Raw genomic sequence first — 27360 nt, 5'->3', positions numbered from 1 at the left:
GAGGGTGGAGATGCTCCTTCTAACTTCTTTTGTCCTATCAGACCGATGCACAATTCTGATGGCATTGGGATTTATTTATTTTTTAGCCAGGGTGTTAATAAAAGGGGCTGATTTATAAAGCTTACCATAAGAATGTAAGAAAAGCCTGCTGGATCAGGCCACTTATCTAGTCCAGCTGTGGAGACAGAGCACAGCCATTTTGGCTAGTAGTCATTCATAGCCTCTCTTCCACGAATTTGTCCACTGCTCTTTTAAAGAAGGTGAAAAGTGTGAGACCTCTTAGTCTGAATCTAAACTGAAAATAAATATGAAGAGATCTTTTTCTTTTCCTTTTTTATATATAAAAAATATTTAAAAAGTAATAATCCCACACCAATGTTGGATAGTGGGAAATAGTTTCACTCATAAACAAGTGCACCAAGGGTTCATGACAATGATTAAGACAAAAGAGCCAGATACTTTGTGTGGGCCACTGGAATCTGCTGCCAAAGAATTTTTGAAACATTCACTTCCAAAGCATTTTTCCTGTCAGCCCATAAAAAAGAATTATGTTCATGTGTAGATGTCATAAATTTACACATTCTTGTTGTCCCGCAACATCTTACTCTGGCAACCCAAAATATTCTAGGTCCTGATATTTAATACAGACAACAGAAATGTTAAGATCTGAAGTCAATCAGAGTATGGCAGGCTACTTCGATATCAAAACTCATACCAGTTAAGCAAGCCTGCCTAAATATGGGGTGCACGTTCTGTACCTATTAACCACAGGTACATACAGTGAGAAAATATATCCTGTAGCTATTAAAGAGATGCAGTTCCTACATCTTCATGCAGACCATTACTGAGTCGAAGTAGCCAATCTGGTACCCTCCAGATGTTTATAGAATCATGGAATTGTAGGGTTAGAAGGGACCCTGTGGGTCATCTGGTCCAATCCCCTACAATACAGGAACCAGCAACTATGTTGTTGGACTCCAACTCCAATCTGTCCAAGCCAGCATAGCCAATGGCCAGGGATGAATGGCGACTGTAGTCCAGCAACATGTGGGAGGCCTACCGCTTGGTCTGGGTGTTTTTGCTCTAAGAATCTGAGAATACGTTTTGTACAAGTTTCTGTGTATCCAGGATGGGCATCTGCAGCCCTTGCGGTCTTTTCATAGTGTTGCATCTTTTACATGACATAATGGAGATTTCCACCAAGACAGGAAGAGATTTCGCAAGGGGGACTCATAATGGAAATAACTTGTAATGCGTAATGATTGCTTTCACTTTGTAAGTAATTTTTTTAAAAGGAAGTTAATCATCCTGGTGATGGTGCTGTTAAACATTTCTCTAGAATTCTCTAGTATTCATGAGCATATCTGTGCTGTCATGGTAGATCTAACCTTTTGGCTGGTCTTATGGCATTCTCATTCTGTATGATCCACTTGATTCCTTGGTATAGGGGGATATTCAGTATATTGTATTCTTACATGGCATGCAAGGAAATGATGGTCTTGAGGTTGACAGGGAATGAATCTGAAATGTCTGCAACAATCAATTTTATCCATTGCATTACACAACTTTTTCAGTCCTTTTCTTTTTGTATAACATAGATTTCATGGGGAATAATAGAAAATGTTCTTCTGCAATTGCTGTGAATCACTCAAGGTGGTGTTGTGGTTCTCCCTTCATTCCATCGATCCTTACAAGAATCTTGTAGGTTAGACTAGGCTTTCTCAACCTTGTAGTTCAAGAACATCTGGGGACCCAACTCCCATCATCCCTGACCACTGGCCATGCTGGCCAGGTATGATGGGAGTTGTTGTCTAACAACATCTAGGAACCCAAGGTTGAGAAAGGTTGGCTTAGACAAAAATAGCAATGGTCAAAAGCCATCCAGTAAGCTTTGTTGCTGAGTAGAGATTTAAATCGGTGCTTATCCAGTCATAGTCCAACATGCTAAGCATTAAACACCACTACACTATTTTTGTGGCAGTGGGAGGAGAAGCATTATTTTGCTGTACTGCTTGTGTTCTACATGATTTTACAAATATTTTTTGGTGATTGAAACCCACTGTGAGAGAAATGAATTCATTTGAAATATTTGCATATCCTTTTATGGAATTATTCTACAGTCTGTCTGTATCTTGGAAACAGGGGTGTGTTGTGTAGTTTCACAGGAAACAGCTGTATCTGTGATGCTGTAATTCAATGAGAAAGGGTGAGAAAGTGACAGTTCTCCAAAATCTTTACTTGAAAGTTGTTGTAAGTGACTACCTCAGTGTCAGTTTCCAGTCTGATATGTGGAGACTATTATATAGACTTGGGGGAGCAATTAGATTCAGTTCAAATTCAAAGGCAAATCTTAATAATTTGCAATTTCTGAATCACTGTGCAAACCGAATCACACTCACCCTTTGAAATGTACACCTCTCTGAATTTCACAGTGCGTGTCTCCAAACAAGCAGCACATATAAAATGCATTACAAAATGCATATACTAGTGAAAATAATTCATCTAAAAGATTGCATTAGGAACATATAAATATTAGGGAAAACATGCTTTGTAAAAACTGCCTACTAAGTGTGTATGTTAGAAGACATTTGCACTAAAACGCTGGTGAATCTTCACGAGGACTTTTTTGAAAAATAAAAAATCACAAACTGGTGTGGAAATGTAGAGCAGAATTTAAAATTGGGTTAAAAAATGAGAAAGTGGGAGAAACCAAAACTGACTTATTTTCCCATAGAAATTGATGGATTTGCCCATCCCAACTTCTCCCCTGGCTTAGAAGAATGTCTCTACTTTTTTCCCCTTGGTGGCAGGGAGGTGGGGAAGGGGCATGATGACACCCTGCTCCAGAAGCACAGCTATGCTCATGTCTTGCCTTTCCCCACCGCCTCTTACGAGCAGCTGTCACTTTCACTTCTCTGATTGGAATGCAACATGATGTCAAAGGGAACTAGGAAGTCCTGTCTCAGACAAAAGAATTGTAAGACTAGAACTTGTTTATGTCTGTGGTTGTGCCATGATGAGTAATGCATTTTCCCCAACCTCAACACTCCAAACATATTTGGAATTTTTTTAAAATAATCAGTGCATGCAGATATGGATATATTTATCCATTTATTTCCACGCGCAACACAAAAAGGAGAGGGGCGAAAATGCTCAAGGTCACCTCTGTTGCTTGGCAATGTTCTGTCATGCAACAACTTCCTTTGTATTTGTTTTTAATCTTCTTTCTTCACCCTTAGGAGCTAATGCCACTCTAGCAGAAAGAGAGAGATTTCTTAGAGTGCTTCTTGGTGAAAGAATTGTACATAAATCAAGGTGCCATTTTTCCTTCCTCTGGGGAAAGGGTGGCCAGGAGAAGTGCACAAAAACCCAGCCATTTCAGGCAACCTTTTCCATTTTAGAGATCAAAAGCAGGTATCACAACAATGGCGGACATTCAAATTCTCAAATTTCAGTGGAGCCCTTATGCTGAATTTAAGCACCCCTTGCTTCAGGCACTGCACATTTTTGTGCTCCCCCACTCACCGCAGTGTGGCGCCCAGTGTGGCCAAACAGGTCACACTACCCTAAATCCACTTCTGCTTACAAATGTGAAGGAACTCCTGAAGAAATGAAACAACACAGAGAACAGTTTTCTGGAGTAGCTCTCCAAATTCCATATATGGTGTTGTTTATTTTGCATATGATTTGGCTCAGTTTCCAGGTAAGGATTGACAAGTTCCCCATGTTAGAGAGCCATGTCAGCTTTTGAAGTCGATGACAGGGAGAAGGCAGAGATGATTCGTAATCCACAAACCACATTTGATGCACTAAAAGGGGGGCTTTTTCTGGACACTTGCAGTTGCTGGCGGTTCCCTCAGGAGACAGTATGGCCTTATACTGGGAAGGCCAGGGCTTAAATTGTTGCTCATCCATGGATGGCCTTGAGGCCTTGTTATAAGCATTAGGGGAACATACCTGCCACCTTGATCTTCCTCGTGGAAGGACAGGATTTCTTTATTCTTTTTTGTTTAAAGGGTGCTTGTGGTGAGCAAAACAGAGGAGGAGGAGGAGGAGGAGGAGAAGAAGCAGAAGCAGAAGCAGAAGCAGAAGAAGAAGAAGAAGAAGAAGAAGAAGAAGAAGAAGAAGAAGAAGACAGGGGTGTTGCTTGTTCTCATCAAAGATCCAGCAAAGGAGTCTCTGTCAAATCTCACAAGTTGAGATGGGAATTCTTGGCAGCCAGAGGCCCATGTTCTAACAAGACTCGCTTGCATGGGTACATTTTGCTACTGAAACGCTTAGCTGAGAGCATCTGCTTTGCTGGAGCCGCATGACGACATGTTCAAATATTTGCTTGTGGTTGCCAGCCCATGCTTTTCTAAGCAATCCCACAAAAGATGAAAAGATTTTGTTTTGTTTTCATTTTGTCATTAGGGAATCAGATCTAGACTCTGCGGCAGCATCACACACCCAAGATAATGCAGTGCCTCTGTGGCAGACCCAGGTAATGATGGATTCAAATCTCCTCGATTCCACTTGCGTGCTCTAACCTGAAGACTGTCTGTCATTACAAATTACATTTAATTGTGCAGGTGTGGGAGCATTAAATATCCTGCTGTTTTTACGATGGCCTTGTTCGCTGATACTAGTTACTAATCCAGATTTGTTTGAGTTAGTCCATCCAAGTTTATAGGCCAGACAAAGAGCGGTATGGAGTGAAGAACGAGTTTGCTTCTATCCTGTGTGAAGGATGATACTTAAAGCTCTCCAGTGTGTCTTGACCTTTGTCCAGACCTTTGTATGGGGTGGAAGCTGTAGTGGGAGATTGAAGGCATGCAGTGATTTTCTTAAAGTGTTTTCTTAAAGCCTTATACTGAGTCATACAAATTCACCATCTAGCTCAGTATTGTCTAAACTGACTAGCAGCTGCTCTCTAGAGTTTACAGGCAGTATTTTCCCCCCAAGCCCTAACTGGAGATCCTGGGCATTGAACTTGAGACCTTCTGCATGCAAAGCAGATGCTCTACCACTTCCCTTTCCTTTCCTTCCAACCTAATCTCCAGTGTAGAATTGTCATTCTGTTTGCCAGTTGTTTTCAAAATAGATTGATTATGCTTGCAATGGTGCCCACCTGTTGGTTACTGTTGCCTGTAGCAAGGGGAAGAAGTGTATGAAGACAAGACAAACATGTTTGAAAGGAGAAAAGGCTTAAAATGTCCCCACTTTTGAGATTTAACACTTTCCCCTAGAGACCACCCTGAGAAAGAGGCTGAAGCCCTGAGATTCCAGGTCCTGGCAGCCTGGCATGACCCTGGCAGCAGTAAACTGTTCCTGTCCACAAAGCTGTCACTCAGAGCATCTCTCATATTGCCACTCTGTCCACAGATTGTTCAAGACACTTTGGTTACTGAGGCATATATGATGCCCCTCAGATGCTACAGTTCATGATGATCTGTTGCCCTTTTATGGTCACCCCAAACCTGCTGGTGGAGCAGATTTTCCCCAATGGTAAGCCTGGCTCTGTAGTTGTATTGTTCTTTACTTAGCTGTCCTTTTTAACTTTATTTTATTCAGTTTTGTTCATTTGCTGTTGAAATCATTTTTACTCTTCTGCATTTGTACCTAAAATGGCTTTGAGGCGGTTTACAACATATTTTAAACTATGTGTTAAAAAACCCTGTAAAATGGCAATACAGCTCAAGCAACCATATGCTGCAGGCAGAGGTATAAATCAATCAATCACCCAATGCCTAGGGGAAGAAAATGGTCTTTTGAAGCCTAAAAGGTAATAAACCAAGTTCCAGTAGAATGTCTCTGGGCAGGAAATCCAATACCTGAGGACTATTGCAGAGAGAGATTTAGCCTGGCGCTAGTCAACACCTGCTTAACTTCCAAATATTTGGTCACCTGGAGCATACTCTCCAATATTTCTCCGGTGTAAATAGGGACGTCCCATTCCATAATGATAATTTTACTATTTATACCCCACACATCTTACCGGGTTGCCCCATCCACTCTGGGCAGCTTCCAACATATATAAAAACATAATAAAACATTAAACATTAAAAAAAACTTCCCTATACAGGATATGCCTTCAGATGGATCAGATAACTCCATATCCTCCAACATTTCTCCAATGAAAATAGGGACAACCTAAGCAAAGGTGGCACATTCTGGGATCAAATCAGAAACTGGGACGGCTTCTCTAAATCAGGGACATCACTGGAAAATAGGGACACTTGGAGGGTCTGCTAGAGCAGGGCATTTGAAGATGAGCTTAGCAAGCAGGCTCAAATGGATTCTTCAATTATATTGGCCTCAAGTCATTCAGGCTTTATGGGTCAAAACCAGAAATTTGAACTGTGCCTGGAACAAATTATGCCTGTGAAGAACTTTGATGATGGGTAAGTCCCAGTTAACAGCCTGGATACAATATACTGAATTCATCAAAGTTTCCAGACAGTCTTCCAGGGCAGCCTCATATCCAACACATTGCAGTAGTCCAACCAGCATTTTGCCAGAGCACAGATACACATGGCAAGGCAATGTCACTTGCTATGTGCTTTTCATAGCATTCTTTTGTGTTCACTATCCAGAGGCACCTGATGCAGCTGCTTTGCTGGAGCTAAGTAAAACCTGAGCATTGCCAGGGCGTGGATTGTAGAGTGCCTGGAATGCTCCCTTGAATTCCATAGATATAAGCGAAATAAATAAATGTGCTATCTGTAGCTGAATTATTCAACAAAGAGGGGGGTCTATTTAACTCAAGTTTCTCTTGTGATCCTCCCCTTCCTAATCAACCTCAAGAAACTTGGCAACCAAGGTACATTCTGTGACCTTTTCCAGCTGCTCCTCAAATGCATTTGATCATCATGGACATGTAATAAGGCTCTGAAAAAATTACCAGGCTAACCTTCATCTGTGTGTGTCAGAAGATTGCGGGTGTAATGGCTTTTATGGATGCTGCTGTAGACATTTGGCACTCTGCATTAAATTTCAAGTGATGGGTTTTACCGATTTAAATGCTTTCTCCTGCAAGAGGCACATGCCACAGTGCTCAGAAGGTGAAATGGTAGCTGGATCTTCTCTGTGATTCCATTGCAGTCCCTTGGACGTTTTTGCCTAATGCAGCAGTAGGGCTAAGCAATTTGCTTTTGTTGCGGTAGAGAGAATCCAGTAATGCAGAGCAGGAATGCTGTAGTAGTTCTGTTATCAGAGTATATTAAACCTTCACACACAAACGAAGTCTTTATGGAGCTATCATATCAGAAGCTGTAATTCCCAGGATGGTTTAACAATCAATTCCTCTTCTCAAGGAGCTCTGGGAATTGTAGCTCTGTAGAGAAACAGGAGTCTACCAGCAACTCACAGCAACTTTATCAAACTGGAGCTCCCAGAATTCTTTGAGGGAAGCCATAATTGTTAAAAGTGATATCACAGAGCTTTAAATGTTTGGTGCGAATGTGGCCATAGTGTAGTGGGACTCAAAATCTCACATCTAAGAACTCAAGATGGATTGTTGCGAACTCCCTCTAGTAAAGTTATCTAAGCAGTCATCTTATACTAAGTCTTAACCTGATCCAATAAGCTTTTTACTCTCTATGTTGATAGTAACTAGGCAGAAGGCCTTCTCAGTAGTGGCACCCGCCCTGTGGAATTCCCTCCTATCAGATGTTTAGGTGATAAAGTATTTATATACCTCCCTCTCACAAAACACCAGGGAGGTTTACAGCAACTTATAAAAAATAACATTTAAAAGCATTATAGAACAATCATTGAGACAAGTGGCTGCTGAGTGCCAATGTAGTCTTTGGGATGCATTTTGCTGATCTGTATTAGCATGTATCATAATTCTGTAGAGTGATCATAGTTTGCTCTCCTCATAGTAACTCCACAGAACTGTGCATCCCTTATTTCTTTTGCTGAATACTACAAACAAATATGGGACTTGGGTGGTGCTGGGGTCTAAACCACTGAGCCTTGGGCTTGCTGATTGAAAGGTTGGCGGTTTGAATCCCTGTGATGGGGTGAGTTCCCGTTGCTGGGTCCCAGCTCCTGCCAACCTAGCAGTTCGAAAGCACACCAAAAAGTGCAAGTAGATTAATAGGAACCGCTTTGGCGGGAAGGTAAATTGCATTTCCATGTGTTGCTCTGGTGTCAGTGTTCCATTGCGCCAGAAGCGGCTTAGTCATGCTGGCCACATGACCCGGAAAAACTGTCTGCGGAGTAGACAAACGCCGACTCCCTCGGCCTGAAAAGCAAGATGAGTGCCACAACCCCAGAGTCATTCGCGACTGGTCTTAACTGTCAGGGGTCCCTTTACCATTACAAAGAAATTACCCAGCCTGTTGATTTCTGTGTCTCTCTCTGTCCCAGGATTTGGCTAACACAGAGAATTGCACAGAATGCAAATTGCTTTTATATGTGTACTTTCCTTTACAGCTAAATTCTTTGTACTTTCAGAGACCAGGAGTGCATTTCACTGTGCATGCATGTGGGATTTTGCATGCGTATATGTGAATGATTATGCGTCACACAGTGGTTTGCTGCAACAGTAAAGTGCTGTTCTTTTTGTATATGCACTTGAAATACACTCTAAGCAGTGATGTGGATTAAGCACCTTGCTCATTATCTAATAATGCCTGCCTGACACAGATGGGAATCATTCTTGCGGTATAATTGAAATCCAGAGAGACTTCAGGTCCCAGTGCAGGCAGAGGGGTCACCGAGGACAGCTGCTAAGGTGTAGGAATGAAAATAGATTCGTGTGGCTCCCTTGGGACTAACACCCAGAACAACCTTCACTCAGCATCAGCTTTTCAAACTGCTGGGAGTATCTTGGAGCATATAAATGGAGCACTAGAACTTTAAAGCTTTATGTTATAAAATCTGCTTAGATGCAATAGGGGAAGTGGCAAGCTGCGGTTGCCAAGGGGTGAAAAGCTAGCATTCTCACATAAATCTTCCTTAATAGACTGAATCAGGCCTTGGTTCATTAGCCACACCCACACCAAGCATTTAAAGCACATGAATCCTGGGGTGTGTGGTTAAGCTCTCACAGAGCTACGCTTCACAAACTACAGTTCCCAGGATCCTTTGGGGGCCTTTTGACAAAGAATGGAATGGGTGAAAGTCACTGTATGAAATTTTAAAGGCAAAACACTCATCTCCCACAACCTCTTCCCACAGGAATGTAGCCTCGAGAGACAAGCAAAATATTTGTCATGAGAATGGTCAACCACGCCTTTTATTTGGAGTAGCGTTGCTGTCACCGCCCACAGATTCACAGTGCCTTATAATAAAAAAGTCATAGGAATGGACAAGAGGCTTGCAGGTGTACAATAAGAAGCCAGGCACAGGCTGATCTCTCTGGATAAATGTCAATATGCATTATTAAATGAAACAGTGGTTAAAATATGGACTGCTAGATGCGTTTTCCTTCTGAGGACATGGAAGGAATTGAAATGCCTTTTCAAAGCAGATGTCGATGTCTTTGCTTTTTTCGATCAATTCTTCATTGTGTGTGCATATAGTTGTATATATCTAGTTTGAAGCATTAATTACAACAGTGCTCTCTCCCCCCACCCTCTGCCCCAACCAGCAGAGTGGCGGCAGATCACAGGATTAGAGAAGGACTTAAGACAATTTCCTGAAGTGTTCATCGGAAGGTTTTGGGCCACCTGATATCCTTTTAAATCAGGGATATGTTTCATCTTCTTTAGTGATCCTTGCAGCATCTGACATGCTGGGTCGCCTTAAGAAATACTTTCAAAGGAGATGGGATTGCAAGATCAGTAGTCACCTTCAAAGTCAGTATTTTTTTCCCCTCTGGCATGGAAATATTAAAATCTTTTGAGACCTTGATGGACTCACAACAGAGGATCCCTGTTATTTCTGTTGTGGATGTACCTATCATTCCTTCTGAAAAGAGAGGCGGAATGTGGACATGAGAATGAAAAACAGTCTAAGTTGCAGGTCAGCTTATTCTGAAATGTAATTTCAAACAAATGCATAGTGGCGTGAGCTGCTTCATAGCTAATGCTATCCCCTGGTTTGAAATTCTGTACACGTACAGATCCAGTCCTTAGGCTCATATATATCTCCTCCCCTTCTGCATTGAGTTTAATCTTGGTTTGTATGAGAAGGATGGATTGAACAAATCATAGTTTTCCTGGTTCTAACAAAATTGCAAACCATGGTTTGCTATGAACTCCGAAGTAAGTTAAGAAATTGCTGGGGGTTGGAGGAGGATTGAGGTATGCATAACCATAGTTTGGTGTACTGCTCACATGGGCAGTGGTCTGAGACTATGAGAGGTGCATTTTGGACTCCTGGAGGGCATCAGGTTGGGGAAGACTGGTGTAATATGTATCTAAACTGGCACTATAAGTGGTTTGTGTGTGTGTGTGTGTGTGTGTGTGTGTGTGTGTGTGTGTGTGTAAGAGAGAGACAGAGATTAAATCAAGATAACACAGAAAGCTAGGAAAGTCATTTTTTGGTTTTGAAAGAAACTTCGGGGTCATCTATAGTGCTGTTTAATGTGGAAGTTTCCTGCACTTCTATTAATTCTCCATTATCCACATGATATTCTTCTCCAAATCACCACCTTACTACATTTCCCCTTCCTTTTGGAGAATCCCTGGTGTGAGAAAATCTGGATTGAGGGAGGGGTGAGTATGGAATGCAGTGATATGGAGGAGAACATCCTATGGGCAGTGAAACGACAGTATGACTGAGCCCTCAGGCCGGAGGGTAGTCATGTTTACAGGACATCAGAGTTGTGTGGCAGATAATGAGAAGACTCTCCGCCTTCTGTTGAGGTTCGCTGGGGCTGATGGGAGTCAAACAACATCTGGGAAGCCATCATTCCCTGCCCGATCCCGGGGCCTTAATGCATCTTATCTTGCAGTGCCCAAGTGATCTCTGTTCTTGTCCTTTCTTTAAAACAGAAAGAGAACAGAACAGCTTAGAGTGTCACTCACTATCTCATTCCTAGTGTTCTGGCTCAGGTGGCCTCTCGTTCTTCAAATGCCACCACAGGGCTGCTCAAGAAGCCTGTGCCCCATGGAGGAGCAGATATCTGGTTTTCAAAATGTCTTCCCTCTCCATAAACAGCCTTTGCTGGTTCATTACACAGTTTTAATTTATGCTTATTGTTTTCAACAGTATTATGTAACCTGCTTCGTGAGGCTCGTTTGAAAAGCAGTACATAAATACCTTTAAAATAAATAAATAAATGAATAATTGTGGAATAGACAGCAGCTAAAGGGGAAACTCTGAATGTCTATATTTGGCCTAGCTGAGGTGGTAGCATCTTACTGTTTTAACATCACTTTACATGATCTTGTGCATATACTGGTATTTGCAAGAATAAGTACATAAAGTTTGAAGGAGATAGACATGTCCGTAAACATCCACCCTGCCTTCTGAGGGCCTGTATGTAACCTTCAGTGAAGTAAGAATCTCACACTGAACATCACTTGAGGTTATATTTTCTCATCCCAGGCAGTTTAGCTACAGAACAGAGTGATAGTAAGGACATCTTTTCTCTCTGCTGTGTCATTGCTGCCAGCCCTGTGTCTCCTTAGGAACAGAGTTTCTAAGGCAGGGATAATAGCTCCCAGTTAGGTATGTGGTCTGCAGCTCTGAGTTTTGTTTTGTGTGGGCTTTTGGTAGGATATGGTTATAAGTCTGGTCACTTTGAAGAGGTGAAATGTTCATCTTTGCAGATGCCTAATGCATTCCTACTCTGCAGTTTCTGCTAAGCTAGAGAAAACAACATAACCTGTTATTCTTGTGTGTGTGTGTGTTTAAAATACTGATTATCTTTTATTCTGATCTCCTGGGAATGGTATGCTTGGCAATGGCTTCTATGGAGAACTATAAACCAAGAAGCATATCCCCCCTCCAACTCCTCTCAGCTGTGAAAATTGTACAACTCCAATTACTCTATTACTTTAATTATTCATCCGATTTTAACCGTAATCTTGTCACTCTTTGCATAACTCAAGTAATGCACTAAAAAGCCAACTATCCAAAGATAGCAACATTTAATAATATTGGCAATCCATTATCAAGGTGAAGCCACTTATTAATGTATCTTTTAGGTTTATCGCTGTCTGCAAAACATTGCTCCTCTTACAGAAATATAAACCGTACGGGTCACAGAGAGTTTGAGTGCGGGTCTTAATGGATCTGGTCCCTGGGGAAAAGGTAGCATTCAAACTTCATGCACCTTTGATTATGTAAAATTGCTACCATGGAGGGTGTCTTGTGAGGAACATAGAGATGGGCCGAGACATTCTGAGTCCTGAGATGGAAAAGACAAATCGTACCTACCTATCCATAGTAAAAAAACCCACACCCATCAACTATAGAATATGCTGCTTTTTTTAAAAAAAGGGAGAGCCTTCAACCCATAATGTGTATGAATTTTGCCATGGTTCATAACACTAGCTTTTTATTCAGGACAGACAAAAGAATAAGAGATTAATAGAATTGTAGAGTTGGAAGGACCCATAAGGTTTATTTAGTCCAGCCCCTTGCAATGCAGAAATCTTTTGTCCAAGGTGGGGCTGAACCCAGAACCCTGTGATCAAGTCTCATGCTCTACTGACTCCATCACCCCATATTACTTAAGTACTTCTTCACGCAGCACACAGTTAAATTATGGAATTAGTTTATGGAATTAATTATGGAATTAGCTTCCACAAGAGGCCATGACAGCCAGTGATTTGGATGACTTTAAAACTGGGATTAGATAGATTCATGGAGGATAAGACTATCAATAGTTACTAACCCTGATCGCTGTGTTCTGCCTCCATGATCAGAGATGGTATGCTTCTGAATGCCAGTTGCTGGAAATTGCAGGAGCAAACTTACTAGGGAGTGGGTCCCATTGAACTCATTGGGACTTCTGAGTAAACATGCTGTTTAAAAAAAGAGTTTAAGGAACCTTTCCTTGATGCCTCGAAGAAGATTTATATTTCCTGATGATCTCAGTTTATGGGGATTGAACAGAACTCTGCCGACTTCATAGTGTCTCTTGTTTGTTTTACAATTTGCTGGAATGTAGGGCAGAATATGTTAGCATTGTATATTAGTGTGAATCCCTTACAAAGCAAACAAAAAGTTGTCGAAGCTGCTTCTGGGTCACGTATGCCAATGCAGTACATTATCTCTGTGCTATTTGGTGCAAAAAAAGAGGAAAGTGTTTTGGCTTGGCATGCACATTTTTTTATTTATAGCTGTCTTTGATCCTCTTTTGTTTTTTGGCTGTTATGTGTTGCATTCCCTTCATTAAGCTAAAATGAAGCTGAAAACCATCCGAAGGATTATGATCCTCTGGCAAAATGTTAAATTGTGCTGCTGACCTAAGTTAATGTTGCAGTAATGGGGAATGAGCGTCTCTGAGAAATCGCAACAGAATACATAAAAATCTACAGCGGTATCATGAAGAATTTTTAAGTGCCAGATTCCAAAGGCTCTAATTAAAGGGATTGTGCTCCCACAGGCAGAGGAGGAGGAGGAGGAGGAAAACAGAGGGTTAGCATGAAATGCTAAACTGAAGTTTAGCATCAGGAGGTCAAGCCACGGCAAGTTTCAGGCCACTGTACCTCCCTTCCTTTTTCAGTGGTGTTGGGAAGCGGTCATCTTTGGATTAAGCAAAGCACATAGTCTGTTCTTAAACAAGAAAGCAGATTCACTTAAAGGAAATTGATTCAGGCCTTAACTGTGGTACCTCTAGTTTCGTTCCGCTCTTGTTATGGACTTTCAGCTTACGAACGCGGCAAACACGGGCATGCGCAAAAGCGATCTGTGCACTTCACACATGTGCAGAAGAGGCACTCTAGTTGGAGACTTTTTGGGGTGCAAACGGCACCCTGAAATGGATTAAGTCTGCAACTAGAGGTACCACTTATACATGCAATCTTGCTTTATAAATTTGAAATTTTTAAGTGAACCACAGGGTTTCTGTAGACCATGCCCACTCCTAAACTGAAGCCCTTTCCAAATTGGACCTTTTCCTGCTACTTAAGCCCCCAAATAATAGATGAGTGATAAACTGGTTCTCTTGACTATACCATTTCACACTGCAGGTGAGAGCCCTTGTTGGTTCAGTGGAGACACAGGTTTGCCACATCGCCTTTTAATTGTGAGAACTAATCGTAAGCTTAATAAGCATGACATTTGTTCATGCACATTCAAGTTGAAATGAAGCAAATGTCCAAAATAAAAATGCACCTTTTCACAGAATTAAAAAGAATTGTTTTATGGATATAAGAAAGAGTGTATTTCACTGGTGAGATTCAAAGTTTTTGTTTTGCATTTTCAGAGATGGAGTTTCGTGCTTCAAAGTAGACATTTGCAGTTATTTCTGAGTAGCTTGAATCTAGATGACAACAAAAGTGGTGACAAAAACACACTTCCTGCCAAATAGGCCTGTGCATTTCAAGATTAATCTGAGTTGCACTGAGATCTTCAGTCCGATTTCCCACAATGAATTTACTTGGGCTAAATTATTTACTATTATCATTATCATCTATTTATGACCAGTCCTTGACCCTAAGGCCCCAGGGCAATCAATGTTGCCTGAACTGTGGACAATGATCTACTTATTTGTTTGTTTTTTGAGATGTTTGCTCAAATAGCACTTGGCCAGTCCCACTTGTGTGAAATTCACTTCAGCTGGCTGAGGCTGATCCAACATTCTTGACATCTTTGTACCAATGAAACCGTGCAAGGAAGCCTGTTGGGTGCCACTCAAACCTGTAGAAAATACATAGTATTTGAGTCACTGAGCAAATAACGTCACCAAAGTCTGTGTTGGCAGCCATCTTACATTTATCAATCAGCACTTGGGTATCTTATCCATTGGTTATGGAAGCCTTATAATAGTCAAGTGTGATGTTAACAGTTCACACCCTTGTGTGCTAGAGGTGCAGCCCAACCACACCAGTAAGCAGAATGGACTTTGGTTCGACTTATCTTTTTTAGTTATTTTTAATTATTACACATATAGCCTATTCTTCTTCAAGGGAGCTCAAACCTTCAATTTGCAAAAGGGTTTCTAGTTGGTTTCCCTTCCTGGCAGTTTATGGGATCAGATCTGTTTAGTTTCAGCAGTAGAACCGCATCAAGGGCCTTCAGACTATTTGGAGTGGGGGTAGATGTGCACATGGATCATTATGATTTCTGTTTTAGGAACTGAGCTGTCACAGGGCATCCAGTGTGTAATTCAAACCTCCCAAGCCCCCAGCGAAAAAAGCCACCCACCAGATTGTATGTAAATAGTACGTTCCATTTAAGTTCTTTCCATAATCCAGAAGCAAGCAATGCCTTCAAAATTACCAAAATAGAACATAGTTTTAAGTGGGGAAATACCAGCCCATGGAAATTTAATATGAGGGCAAACACAAGAGGTTCCCCAATTCCTCCTCTGCCCCTCAGATTAATGCTGGGGGAAATAAGGTTAAACCTCCTTTCTGGAAGTTCTGTGATCATGATGAAAATTAGGACTCTCCACCCCTCATATTAAGGTTGTTGTTGTTTTAAATGCAGTCATTGTTGCTTGCTAGCTAATAACACACACACACACACACATAGAGTGGAACCTCGGTTTTCAAATGCCTCCGTAGTCGAACGTTTCGGCTTTTGAATGTCGAAAACCTGGAAGTAACTGCTCCAGTTTCCGAATATTTTTCAGAAGCCTAATGTGCTACTCAGCTTCCATTTTGAGTTTCCCTATTGTATTGAGGCTTCTGCTTTCGTTTTTCAGTTTTCAAACATTTCAAACGGAATACGTTCGAAAACCGAGGTTTCACTGTAGCACCATTTTGCCTGATTGGACTCAAGGCGGATTACAGATAAAAACAAGAAACACTAAAAACATAGGGGGGAAAAACCCCAATCATTAAAAAACAATTAAACATTAATAGAATTAAAGCTATAAACACATATAAAATCTGCTTAAAACATACAAATAATCACAATAAAAACAGCACGGCTGTGCAACTAATGAAAAATGTAGTTTGACCCTAAGAAAATACCTACAGCTGCCAGACTATATTTGCACTGAAGCTGTTTTTAGATGTTTTAATTGTCTTATTGTGCTATGCCACCCTGGGCTTCTTGGGGGTAAGAGTGGGATAGAAATTTAACAAACGAATAAACACAAAGTCATAAGAAATGTAGGAAACTGACTTATACTGTGTCATACCATTGGCCCATTTAACCCAGTTCCGTCTACTTTGATTGGCAGTAGCTGGGATGGGGGGAGAAATTTGTTTCAGTTCACATTTTAATGCAATCTTACCTACTTCACAGTTCCTGAAAAAATACACCAACCAAAGCACAACTCCCCTTTGAAATTTGCATGCTTACGAATTTTGCAATGCAGTTTTCCCACCAAGGGATGTGTACAACAGTGCTTATACCCAGGTAAAGTGGACATGTAAATGCATCTATCATTGAAAATCACATGCAAAATCACTTCTAATTAGGCAACATTGCACACAAAAATATAAATATTAGGTAAAATTGGCACTAGAATGCTGACGAATTTTTAAGACATTGTCAGAAAACCGCAAGCTGCTATGGAAAGGTTTGGAAGTAAATTTAAGATCTGAAAAAATGAGAGAAACTGAAATGAACATATTCATTCCATTTTTAGGTAGAATGAATCTTTCCAAGCTTTTCAGACAGAGGGATTTTCCAGACTTACCTAGAAATTCAAAGGATTGAATTTGGGACCTTTGGCATGCAATGAGTGTGCCATGTCCCTTTCTCAAGTTTTTAGATGGTTGCCCAGGGCATACACTTAAGAAGAGATTTCCCCAGTGAGCATTTCTTATATAATACCAGCTCAGTTGCAGCTTGGTGGCCAAATTCATAAAAGCATCTCTCGCGAGCCTCCACTACTCTCAGAACATCAGCACGCCTGGGACAGAATTGTTCCTCTGCACTTATAACAACATTGGAATCTTGGTAAACATTGCACAGTTGAAACTTGTAGGGTGCAGCTGCAGGCTTTTAAACTTTTTATATTAACTTCCTCTGTTATTTTTAGCGCTAATCCTCTCCTTTTGGTCTAGTATCATGGAGCTCCCCCCCCCCCCCAGCATCTACTTAACCAGGTTTAGTGCTGATTAAAGCTCCTTTATTTGAGCTGCTTCTTTGTATTACGCACAGTTGCCTCGGGCAAATATGTTTGTGGAATGCGATGTAAATTAGGCTTCTTCTGTTCCACGCTGGACTGCACCTAGGCCATAATTTCCTAGCGTACACATTTCCTCCTGCTGCCACTGTCAGTCATGAAAGCCGGACAGCAAAACTGGATCTTGCTTTGACTCCCTGCTTGTCAGTGGAAAGTCAAAGCTGCTGCAGTTACAGTACGATCATTTCTTACTTGTGCAATTTCAACCTTGAAGTCTGGCCAGTTAAATTAAATGCATGGCAAGTTTTCCCTGGTGTGAAGAGAGTTTTTAAGCTTCTTGCCTTGCTTCCTTGGCAAAGCCCTCTTGGTATGCTGGTTCCAGAAGACTGGGGAGGATTGCTTGAGATCTTGTGGGAACTTGGATGGCTCTGTGAGATCTTGCGAGTGGATCCCAGAGCTGGTGTGTTGAGCAGGCGTTTCCCCAAAAACAAGGCAAAGAGGCTAACCTTACCAGGCAAGGTCCAGTCAGCACTCCACTTCTGGAAGGCTAAGGTTCCCAGGATACATACATCGGTGGTTCCCAGGATTTGAATATACATATTTCTGTGCATATGCAGAACCCTTGGAACTGAACTCCCACATAAAGTGCATTGCAGTTCCTTTGGAGTGGGACCTGCCTTAGGACTTGTGCTTCATGGCCTCTGAGTTCCAGCACTTCCTGTATCTGTTGCAGTGAAGATGGGCAGGGGAATTATGGTCCATTAGCAGTTGCATTAGCAGCCACCATGTAACAGTGGGAAAAACATCCCTTTCCTAAACTGGGCATCTCGCCTTTGTACATTAGCAAGGCTCAAGAACAGAAGGTGACAGGCTTTCACAGAGAATCACGCTGTTATAATAACACTCTCCCCTGTGCCATCGCTTCTGGCATTGGAAGCTGCCGTGGTTTTGAATATTGCTGTCATAAACAGGCTGTGATGTTAATATTATTTCCTTAACCCCTCTGAAAAGTTGCCTATGTGTCACATTCTCAGGGAAAGATGGGGTGTAATGTCCTCCCCCCACTTTCTTTTCAGGAATTTGTGGACAGGCCTTGGAAATAATGGTGGTGTAAAGCAATGGGGGGGGGGTGTTTTACCACAGAAGCCATGGCTGAATGTTATACTCAGAAAGGCTCCCCCCCTTGCATCCCAGGGACAAAAGCTCCCTCCTGTGGAAGCCAAACAGTTATGAATGCAATTTGGCTTCCAAAGAAGAATTCTGAGTCAATCACCACAGCCTCTAAAAAGCTTTCCACACCTCCATGGGGGATGCTGCACAGCACTTTCTATTCTCAAAAGCCTAAGGTGACTGTTCTTGTGTGTTGTGTATGTGTTCATAGAGCAGGTATCAGCAAACTTTTTAAGCAGGGGGCCAGTCCACTGTCCCTCAGACCTTGTGGTGGGCCAGCCTATATTTTTTTTGGGGGGGGGATGAACAAATTCCTATGCCCCACAAATAACCCAGAGATGCATTTTAAATAAAAGCACACATTCTACTCATGTAAGAACACACTGATTCCCAGACTGTCCACGGGCCAGATTTAGAGGGCAATTGGGCCAGACCCCCAGGCCTTAGTTTGCCTACCCATGTCATAGAGGACATTCTCGTCTTTCCAACCCTCCTCTCAGAATGGCTACATGGAGAACACTGGAAACTTCCACTTTCATTTTAGAGCAACCACAGCTTAGCACTGTATTCCTAAAGTGTTCTTAATCTTTGGAACTCCCTCCCCAAGGACGCTAGACTGGGCCCCTCCTAGTTGTCCTTCCACCAGCAGATGAAGACTGTTTAATTCTGACATGCTTTTAGGAATGGCTGTTTTTGTTTTTTCAGAAAAGGACATTATTATTATTTAAATTTTCTATACCACCCTTCATCTGAAGGTCACAGGGCAGTTTACAATATTAAAATACAAAAATGCATTCCATAACAAAAACACACACAATATTATTATTTATTAAATGTAATAGTGCTGTGCCATATTCTAATAATTTGTTTTTATATTGTTTAAATTCTATTAGGATGTAATTACTTTTTATAATGTTCTAATTCTACTAGTGTTTAATTCCTTTTAAACAAATATCTTTTTGTATGCTTTTGGCTTTTTGTATTTTATCTGTTTTGTTTTAATTCATGCAAGTCAGGAAAAGGCAGGGTATGAAGAAATATAATCATAATTTTAAACTATGCCAGTTTCTTAAAGTATGGTTTGAAGTTGGTTTGGCAAACTATGGTTAGGATTGCTAACAGTTTTTGATGGTTTTATGAGCAGGTGGCGCTGTGGGTAAAAGCCTCAGTGCCTAGGGCTTGCCGATCGAAAGGTCGGTGGTTCGAATCCCCGCGGAGGGGTGCGCTCCCGTTGCTCGGTCCCAGCGCCTGCCAACCTAGCAGTTCGAAAGCACCCCCGGGTGCAAGTAGATAAATAGGGACCGCTTACCAGCGGGAAGGTAAACGGCGTTTCCGTGTGCTGCGCTGGCTTGCCAGATGTAGCTTTGTCACGCTGGCCACGTGACCCGGAAGTGTCTCCGGACAGCGCTGGCCCCCGGCCTCTTGAGTGAGATGGGCGCACAACCCTAGAGTCTGTCAAGACTGGCCCGTACGGGCAGGGGTACCTTTACCTTTACCTTTAAGGTGTGGAAGAACAAAAACTTGGAAGTCCTCTTTAATGCTGCATCTCTCATTCCATGCAGGATAGATTGCAGGGAGGGAAGCTATTTAAAAGTAAAATGTATGTATATATGTGTGTAAATGCCTCAGTCACTATGTTAGGCTCTAGCTGGGGGGGGGGGGAGGAGGGAGGGAGAGGGAGAGAGAGGGGGGGAGGGAGGGAGGGAGAGAGAGAGAAGGAATGCATGGCCACTCCATCAGAAAAGCCATGAGACTCGCAACTTTTGGTACCTCCTTTCCTTGAACTAATTGCAACTAAGGACTTGAACCTGAGTTTGCTTATTTCCTCCTCCCTCTCAGTTTATGTTCCTTTTCTGCTGTATCTTTTTAGAGCGTAAGCAAGGAGGGATCTTTTCTTTTGGTTGAAGAGCAAGAATTTAAAAAATAGTCTAAAAAAATAAAGTAAAATAGGTTTTGGCAGATGCCTTCAAGGTGACATACAAAAATACAATGCTGGTTTTGAATCCAAAATAAAGGCACAGGAACTGCAAAAGGTACTTCTGTTGTCACATGTGAACCTGCTTTAAAATGTAGATCCCCACCAGGCAGATGCTCCAATTGATAAATTTCTTCTCTCAGCAATCTGAGCTGAGCAACGCCTAACAACCTATACAGGCTAATGTAGTGTTAGCTCTCCTTTCCCCCATAGAAAATCCCTCTAACCCTGACTACTGCAGCTGCCTTTGCTGCCATAATGCTCTTAGAGGGTCACTAAGCAGCTTGACCTCATTGCCCTCTTCGCCAGACAGCTCTCCTGGATCTCCATTCACAAAGTCGCTGCAACTTCATTCATAAACTAGAAAGGTCCACCTGTCTTCAATAAGCTCCAGTGCTTAGTTACTGGATTGGGAGACTTGTAATGACCATAAATAAATACTGACAGCATGTGATCACTAATCCTTACAGCAACTATTAAAGCATCGGGAGACTTCAATCCTTAGTAACAGACTTCTAGACAAGACGTAAGATAGTTTTGAGATGGGGGGAAAAACATTAATACATACTAAAGGGTGGGGAAAATTCCTTTGTGATGGTGCCTTTAATATTCATACTGAAGTGTTGACAATTGCACTACATTTTTGAATACTTCAGCTCTGTGAAAGAGGAGGTAGGATTTAGCATTAAACATTTTAATGCTATGAAATTAGAATCCCATCCCTGAAATAAATGGAAACTATGTAGTAATTAGGGGCGCGGGTGGTGCTGTGGTCTAAACCACAGAGCCTAGGGTTTACCTTTACCTTTCTTTATGTAGTAATTAGGGACGTCAACAGTTTAGATAACTTTAGATTGTGTTTTAGCTCATTAAGAAATTAAAATGTACATCGTAATAGGTAAGATGGGGGGGGGGAGCTGCAGTTAAAGGGATGGGTTAGGAGAGAGATAAAAAATACAATTATGCAAAAATAAAAGCTACTATTCATTCTACCTAGCCAAGTTGGTTTCATGCTATACTATGAGGTTCAGGAACTGGGGGAAATGACCCATGGGGAAGGGCAGGGACACACTCAATGCCTGTGCGTTGGAAGGCACTGTCCCAAGTAAGGAAACTGCCTATATTCATGGAGGATTTCACATGGTATAGATGCCTGGAAAACCAGGGTTCTAGATCAAATGGGGAGCCTATGGAAGTGGAAGGAGACCAGCCCCCCTTCAAACAGTCACTGTCCAACTTATGGAGAGCCATGGAAATGAGACTGGGAATACAAGGTGGAACAAGCTTATCCACACAGTTCTACCCTAATGTATTGCTTTTCCTAGTTCTTGAATGCCGGAAGAGGGTTTTCGATGCAGCCTTGCTGTGCTATGCATCCTCTAGTCAATTGCTATTCTTTTATTTGTTTCAATCCTTCCTTCCTTCCTTCTTTCCGTGTGTGTAACCAGGCTATAGAAACGACCCGGGGAAAATAGGTATGCTTGCTGAATAAGTCTTGCTGAACTGGGCATCAGATCAAAGCAGTGTTTTTTGTTTAACAAGCCAGGATTTCAGCGTCAAAGCTGGGCACTCAAAGGACAGACCCACACCATATCTTTAAGACACATTTAAACCACATTATCGCTCCCAAACAATCCCGGGAACTCTAGTTTGCTAAGGGTGCTGGAAATTGTAGCTCTGAGAAGGGTAGCTCTTCTCGGGTTTATTTGAGCCAAGAAATGTGCAGTGAATGTGCTGGAATTGTATGGTGTGAATCTGCCCCATAAATTCCGTGTTTACCTCAATCTGTGATTTTTTTAAAGAAAAAATATCTTCTCACATACATATTTTAACATGGACTTTCTCTCAGGATACATATTTAAATACATATTTTGATACATGCTGAGAAATGTGCTACAACATTCAGAGCAGTGTAAACTCCCAATGGATAGCTGAGTTCTGATCCACACATTAGAGTGAGAGGTTCAGATCAGGTCGCATTGCATATAAATTTGCAAAGATTGCTCTTCTTAAGCATCCCTAACTGGGGTTCTGAAAAAGCGGCCTTCCAGATGGTGTGTAGAGTGTCCACCACGTCTGCAGTTGTGCATCTGGGGGCTCTTTCAAATCTCATAATAAATGTTTGGAGGATGCAGGCCCATGATCTTTCCCTGCACATGTTCAAGTGACTTTCACGGCTGAAAAGGATGTCAGACTGTCTATCCCACCAAACTTACAGCACCAAAACCCATATTGTAGTTGGCAAAGATCTCCACTCTTGAAGCTGCCGGGCAAATCCCAGCAGTTTGCTGTATCCCTCCTTGAAAATAATCTCCTGCTGCCTTGTCAAACTTGTCTGGCTACAGCCAGTCAGGCCGTTTTGACACGGAGAACATGAAGCTGTTGAATTAAGGTGGCAGGGTTCAGAAGGAAATCTTAAATGGCTCAGGCTGCCAAAGAGCTGCTTTGCTGCTGAATTGGTTCCATTTTCTTTTTAACAGCCTATTTACCGAAGGGAAAGGAATTCAGCAGGTAAAATAAAGGAGATGTTAAAAAAAAAAACCCTGAGCCATGAATGCTTAGTCAAATCCCACTTAATGTACAGCAAGCTGCAATCCAGCCTTGTCTTTTCCATACCGGTTGTGCTGCTTCTTATCTTGTTTGTCAGAAATGAAAACAGGTGTACAAGTTTCTCCCTCCCCTGATATTCAAGATAGTCATAAAAATGCATACATTTATATAGTTAATGCGTCCTTTTTCTTTTGCTCAGAAAGAGGCAGTTAAGGATAAAGTCAGTGCTGCGATTCACGAAGCCTTTTGTTATTCAGTCATGCGGGGACGTGGTGTAGCAGTGCTTTGTCACCGGACTATGCTATCACACCATCTTCATTTCAGGTGCTCGATCTGAACCTATTCTACAAATCAGCATCAAGGATTTCTGAGGGCAAATGGAGTTTTGCTTTATTTCATTGACGCTATCCCCTTTTAACTCGTTCTGGCAGCCAAATGCGCTGCTCTGTATTAAGTTCCACCTTAGCACAGATGCCTATAGAGTCACATATTGGTGGGCCAGCACTGATCTGCATCAGAAATGGCAATTATCTCCCCCTCTGCTGTATCAATGAATAGTCAAGCAGATGAAGTGACATCATCACTGCAGTCAGAAATGAGGAAGCTCCAAGCCTGATGATGTGACATCATACACTGACTATCCCTTGATTTTATGTGTTCATTCATTTATTTCTACATTTATATTCCACCTTTCCTCAAAGGAATTTGGCATCAAAAAGGATATTGTAGAGGTTGGAAAAGGTTCAGGAAATGATCAAGAGAATGGAGCAACTCCTCAGTGTGGAAAGCTTGCAGCATTTGGGGACTTTTTAGTTAGAAATGTATGAAATTAGGATTGACATGAAGAAAGGGAATAGAGAAAAGCTTTTCTCCCTCTCACAGAACACAAGAAGTCATGGACATCCAGTGAAGCTGAATGCTAGAAGATTTGGGACAGAATAAACATAAAAGTATTTCTTCATGCAGTGCATAAACTATGGAACTCACTTCTTCAGGGGATGGTGATGGCTACCAATGTAAATGGCTTTGAAAGAGGATTAGACAAGTTCATGGATAAGGTTATCAATGGCTACTAGCCCTGATGACTGTGCTCTGTCTCCATAGTAATGGTTTTGAATGACAGTTGCTAGAAGCCACAGGAGGGGAGAGTGCTTATGTGCTTAGATCCTGCCTGCGGGTTTCCCACAGGCAACTGATTTTCTGAAAACAGGTTGCTGCACTTGATGATCCAGAAGACTCTTCTTATCTACTTATATTGTATACACTTCTCATGCTCCCCCTTTTTAATCCTGGCCATAACCACATGGTGCAGGTTAGCCTGAGAGACTGCAGCTGGACCCAGGTCACATAGAGGGCTTTATGTCAGTAGAGATCCGAACCCTAGTCTTCTCCCAGGTCCTAGTGCAACACTTTAGCCTCTACAATGGTACCTCGGGTTACATACGCTTCAGGTTACAGACTCCGCTAACCCAGAAATAGTACCTCGGGTTAAGAACTTTGCTTCAGGATGAGAACAGAATCGTGCTCCGGCGACGCAGCAGCAGGAGGAGGCCCCATTAGCTAAAGTGGTGCTTCAGGTTAAGAACAGTTTCAGGTTAAGTACGGACCTCCGGAACGAATTAAGTACTTAACCCGAGGTACCACTGCACTGGCTGATACCATCCCACTGTTGTTACGAGGGAGGGAACAGAAGCAGAGATGAGGCTTGTGGTCAGAGCTTGTTGGCTATTTGCAGTATGGTAGCGCTGCAGAGGGGACGCAGGTGGCACTGTGGGTTAAAGCCTCAGCGCCTAGGACTTGCCGATCGAAAGGTCGGCGGTTCGAATCCCTGCAGCGGGGTGCGCTCCCGCTGCTCGGTCCCAGCGCCTGCCAACCTAGCAGTTCGAAAGCACCTCCGGGTGCAAGTAGATAAATAGGGACCGCTTTCTAGCGGGAAGGTAAACGGCGTTTCCGTGTGCGGCTCTGGCTCGCCAGAGCAGCGATGTCACGCTGGCCACGTGACCCGGAAGTGTCTCCGGACAGCGCTGGCCCCTGGCCTCTTAAGTGAGATGGGCGCACAACCCCAGAGTCTGTCAAGACTGGCCCGTAAGGGCAGGGGTACCTTTACCTTTACCTTTACCTAGCGCTGCAGAGAGCTTGCTGGGGAGACCATGCATTAAAAAGGGACTCAAAAATAACTTAAACAAGGTTTTAATAACAAAAGCAAAACTCCTTATACACTAAATACATCAACAACAAACCAGACCCAACCACCAACCCATCCCCCAGGGTAATGGGAGAGCTAGGTGATGCTCCTTATATACTACACCCAAATGCTGACACACCTTAATCGATACAACTCAGCAGCACCTGCTATGTTTCACAGCTGTAAAGCTGGGTCTCGTTATCTTGCTCTGGCCCCTTAAAGACATACACATCGAGTGGAACAATGATGAACCTTTACATTTAAAGAAACCATTCAACAGAGCTGATGTCATGGGTTGGCATAAGTAGGCAACTGCTAAAGCAGAGCCCTCTGGAAAGGCAAAGTATTCCTGCCCTTCTCCCTCACCCTTGACACCTGCTCACACAACACATGCTTTACTTTTTTTTTTTGGGGGGGGGGAGACAGACAGACGGATATGCCATCACCTGCTCACCCGCTCAGCCAAAATCTCTTCCTGGCAAGTGATTAGGCAATGGTGACACAGAGGAACAACTACAGCAGCTGCAAAGAGGGAAGGATGCTCTAGCGAAGGTGTCTCATCCAAGGGCATCTTGTCCAAAACCTGGAGCCAGCATTCTTTCTGTGTTGATGGCTGCAGTCCTTAGGGGGGACATCCAACTTTCCTCCGCCTCTTTGTACTTTGAGAGAGTGTTTCATTGCAGCTAATCACCCAGGATTTTCTTCTCATGTTGCAATATTGTAGTCATTGTTTAACAAAACTCAGGTATTGTGGGAAGAGGAATGGAAGAGGGATGTAGTTTCAGCGGCAGTTGTTAGCGTTCACAAACTTTATCATCACCTTAGAATTATCCCCACTTTGCTAACATCTTTGATTACATCTTTCATTTACAATAGGTGATTGTCTTCTTCTGTTACTCAACCAATGGTGTAAGAATTGCAATGAGATTTCACACCTACTCATCTCACAGAAGGCACTGAGTTGTTGTCAAAACATCACAATGTCTAGATGGTGATTATAAACCTAAACTAGATTACAGGCAGTACTCTGAATATGAAGGCTCTTTAAGCCTTTTTACCAATCATTTGAGCCATCCAATCACTTAATGTTTGCTTATTCTAACATCCTGGTAGTATACAAGATATTGCTGCCCTGGACTTCTTTGGGAGGAAGGGTGGGATAGAAATTAAGTTTAAAAATAAAAATGGGTGGGATCTACCTAACGAGCCCCATCAGTTGAAGTCCTGTGCAAGAACTTCCACTTGTGCAATGAGGCTTTTCCCTCCCCTCTACGTGCCCATGTGACCCCAATAATTGCTGGGGGGGTTGGAGACCCCCCCCAACAGCTTGTGGGGGGAGGAGAGCAGGGATTGTTCTTTCTGGAATGCTAAAATTCTTGCATAGACAGAATGATTGGATGAACTCAGTGTTGAATTCTACCCATTGTTCCCGGGTCAGAAATTCTGTTTTAGACAGTGATGTGGAAGCCAGTGTGAGGCTTGGTAGAAGAGGCTGGTATTAGATTATCTTGATGTATAATCAGTTGAGAAGTTGAATGCTTTTCATTCAGTGTCCCTCACTTTTCACTCAGTATGATAACAACTGGAAATGGTGGATGCAGATAAGGTCACTCCTGCAGCACTGAAGCCAGTTCATATTTGAAGTTTTCAGAAGTTAAAGGACATGCCCAAGTGAGAGTAGAAGCAGTGGAGAAGCAAGAGCCACCATATCTTATGAGATGTTGGCTGGCTGGCTGCAGAATGTTTGTTTCAGGCCCAAGAAATGCAAAAGAGTAAAATGCTGTTCATGTCCATGTGGTAGAATTTTTTCTGTGGCAGGTATGCTTATGCAGCACATCTGAGGCTTATAAACTACACAGAAATGGAAGGAACAAGGGGGCTCCAGCGGCTATAAAATGTATCAAAGAACAGCACCCGCTCCCCAATGCAATAGCTGATCAGAAAGAAGCTGTTTTATTTTTGTATAAGAACTAGTATGAAAGAGGCCTCCCAGCATTCTCACAGGCCCATATAAGAACAACGTAAACAGTTGGGCCTGATGAGCATTGACTGTTCCCAACCCTAATCCTGCGGAAAGCCATCTAATTAGATTTTAATTTGACCCTCACTTGTTTTTAGGAGGTAATTTAATTATTGCTTGATTTTATAACAATGTTATATATTTGATGTTAGCCACCCTGAGCCCAGTTTCAGCCGGGGAGGGCGGGATACAAATTAAAGTTCATTATTATTATTATTCCCAGTGTATTAAAATGAACCCAAGAACAGACTCCTAACTGGCAGCTTCTTTTTTAAAAGGTTGCATTAAAAATCCCCAATGAATACAAAGGTCAACAGGTTTTGAAC

At 42.3% G+C, this 27360-nt stretch overlaps 1 protein-coding gene across 7 annotated transcripts in view; it reads left to right on the top strand.

Annotated features, from left to right (window-relative positions):
• FLRT2 (fibronectin leucine rich transmembrane protein 2) overlaps positions 1–27360 on the top strand; it is a 90718-nt gene that overhangs the window by 19935 nt on the left and 43423 nt on the right. For 3 of the 7 annotated variants that reach the window (XR_014563099.1, XM_083734269.1, XM_083734270.1), the window contains exon 2: positions 4414–4483. The exons of 2 other annotated variants lie outside the window; for them this stretch is intronic. The gene's annotated coding sequence lies outside the window, so the exon portion shown is untranslated. Of the gene's footprint in view, positions 1–2294; positions 4068–4134; positions 4484–9767; positions 9789–27360 lie in introns of those variants that run through there. 2 more of the 7 variants (XM_083734271.1, XM_083734272.1) reach the window with 2 other exon arrangements.

This window comes from Podarcis gaigeae (assembly GCF_964106915.1).
Source record: "Podarcis gaigeae genome assembly, chromosome: 1".
Classification (NCBI taxonomy): Eukaryota; Metazoa; Chordata; class Lepidosauria; order Squamata; family Lacertidae; genus Podarcis; species Podarcis gaigeae.
Note: the sequence above shows the minus strand (reverse complement) of the source record. Positions and strands in the feature narration are given on the sequence as shown.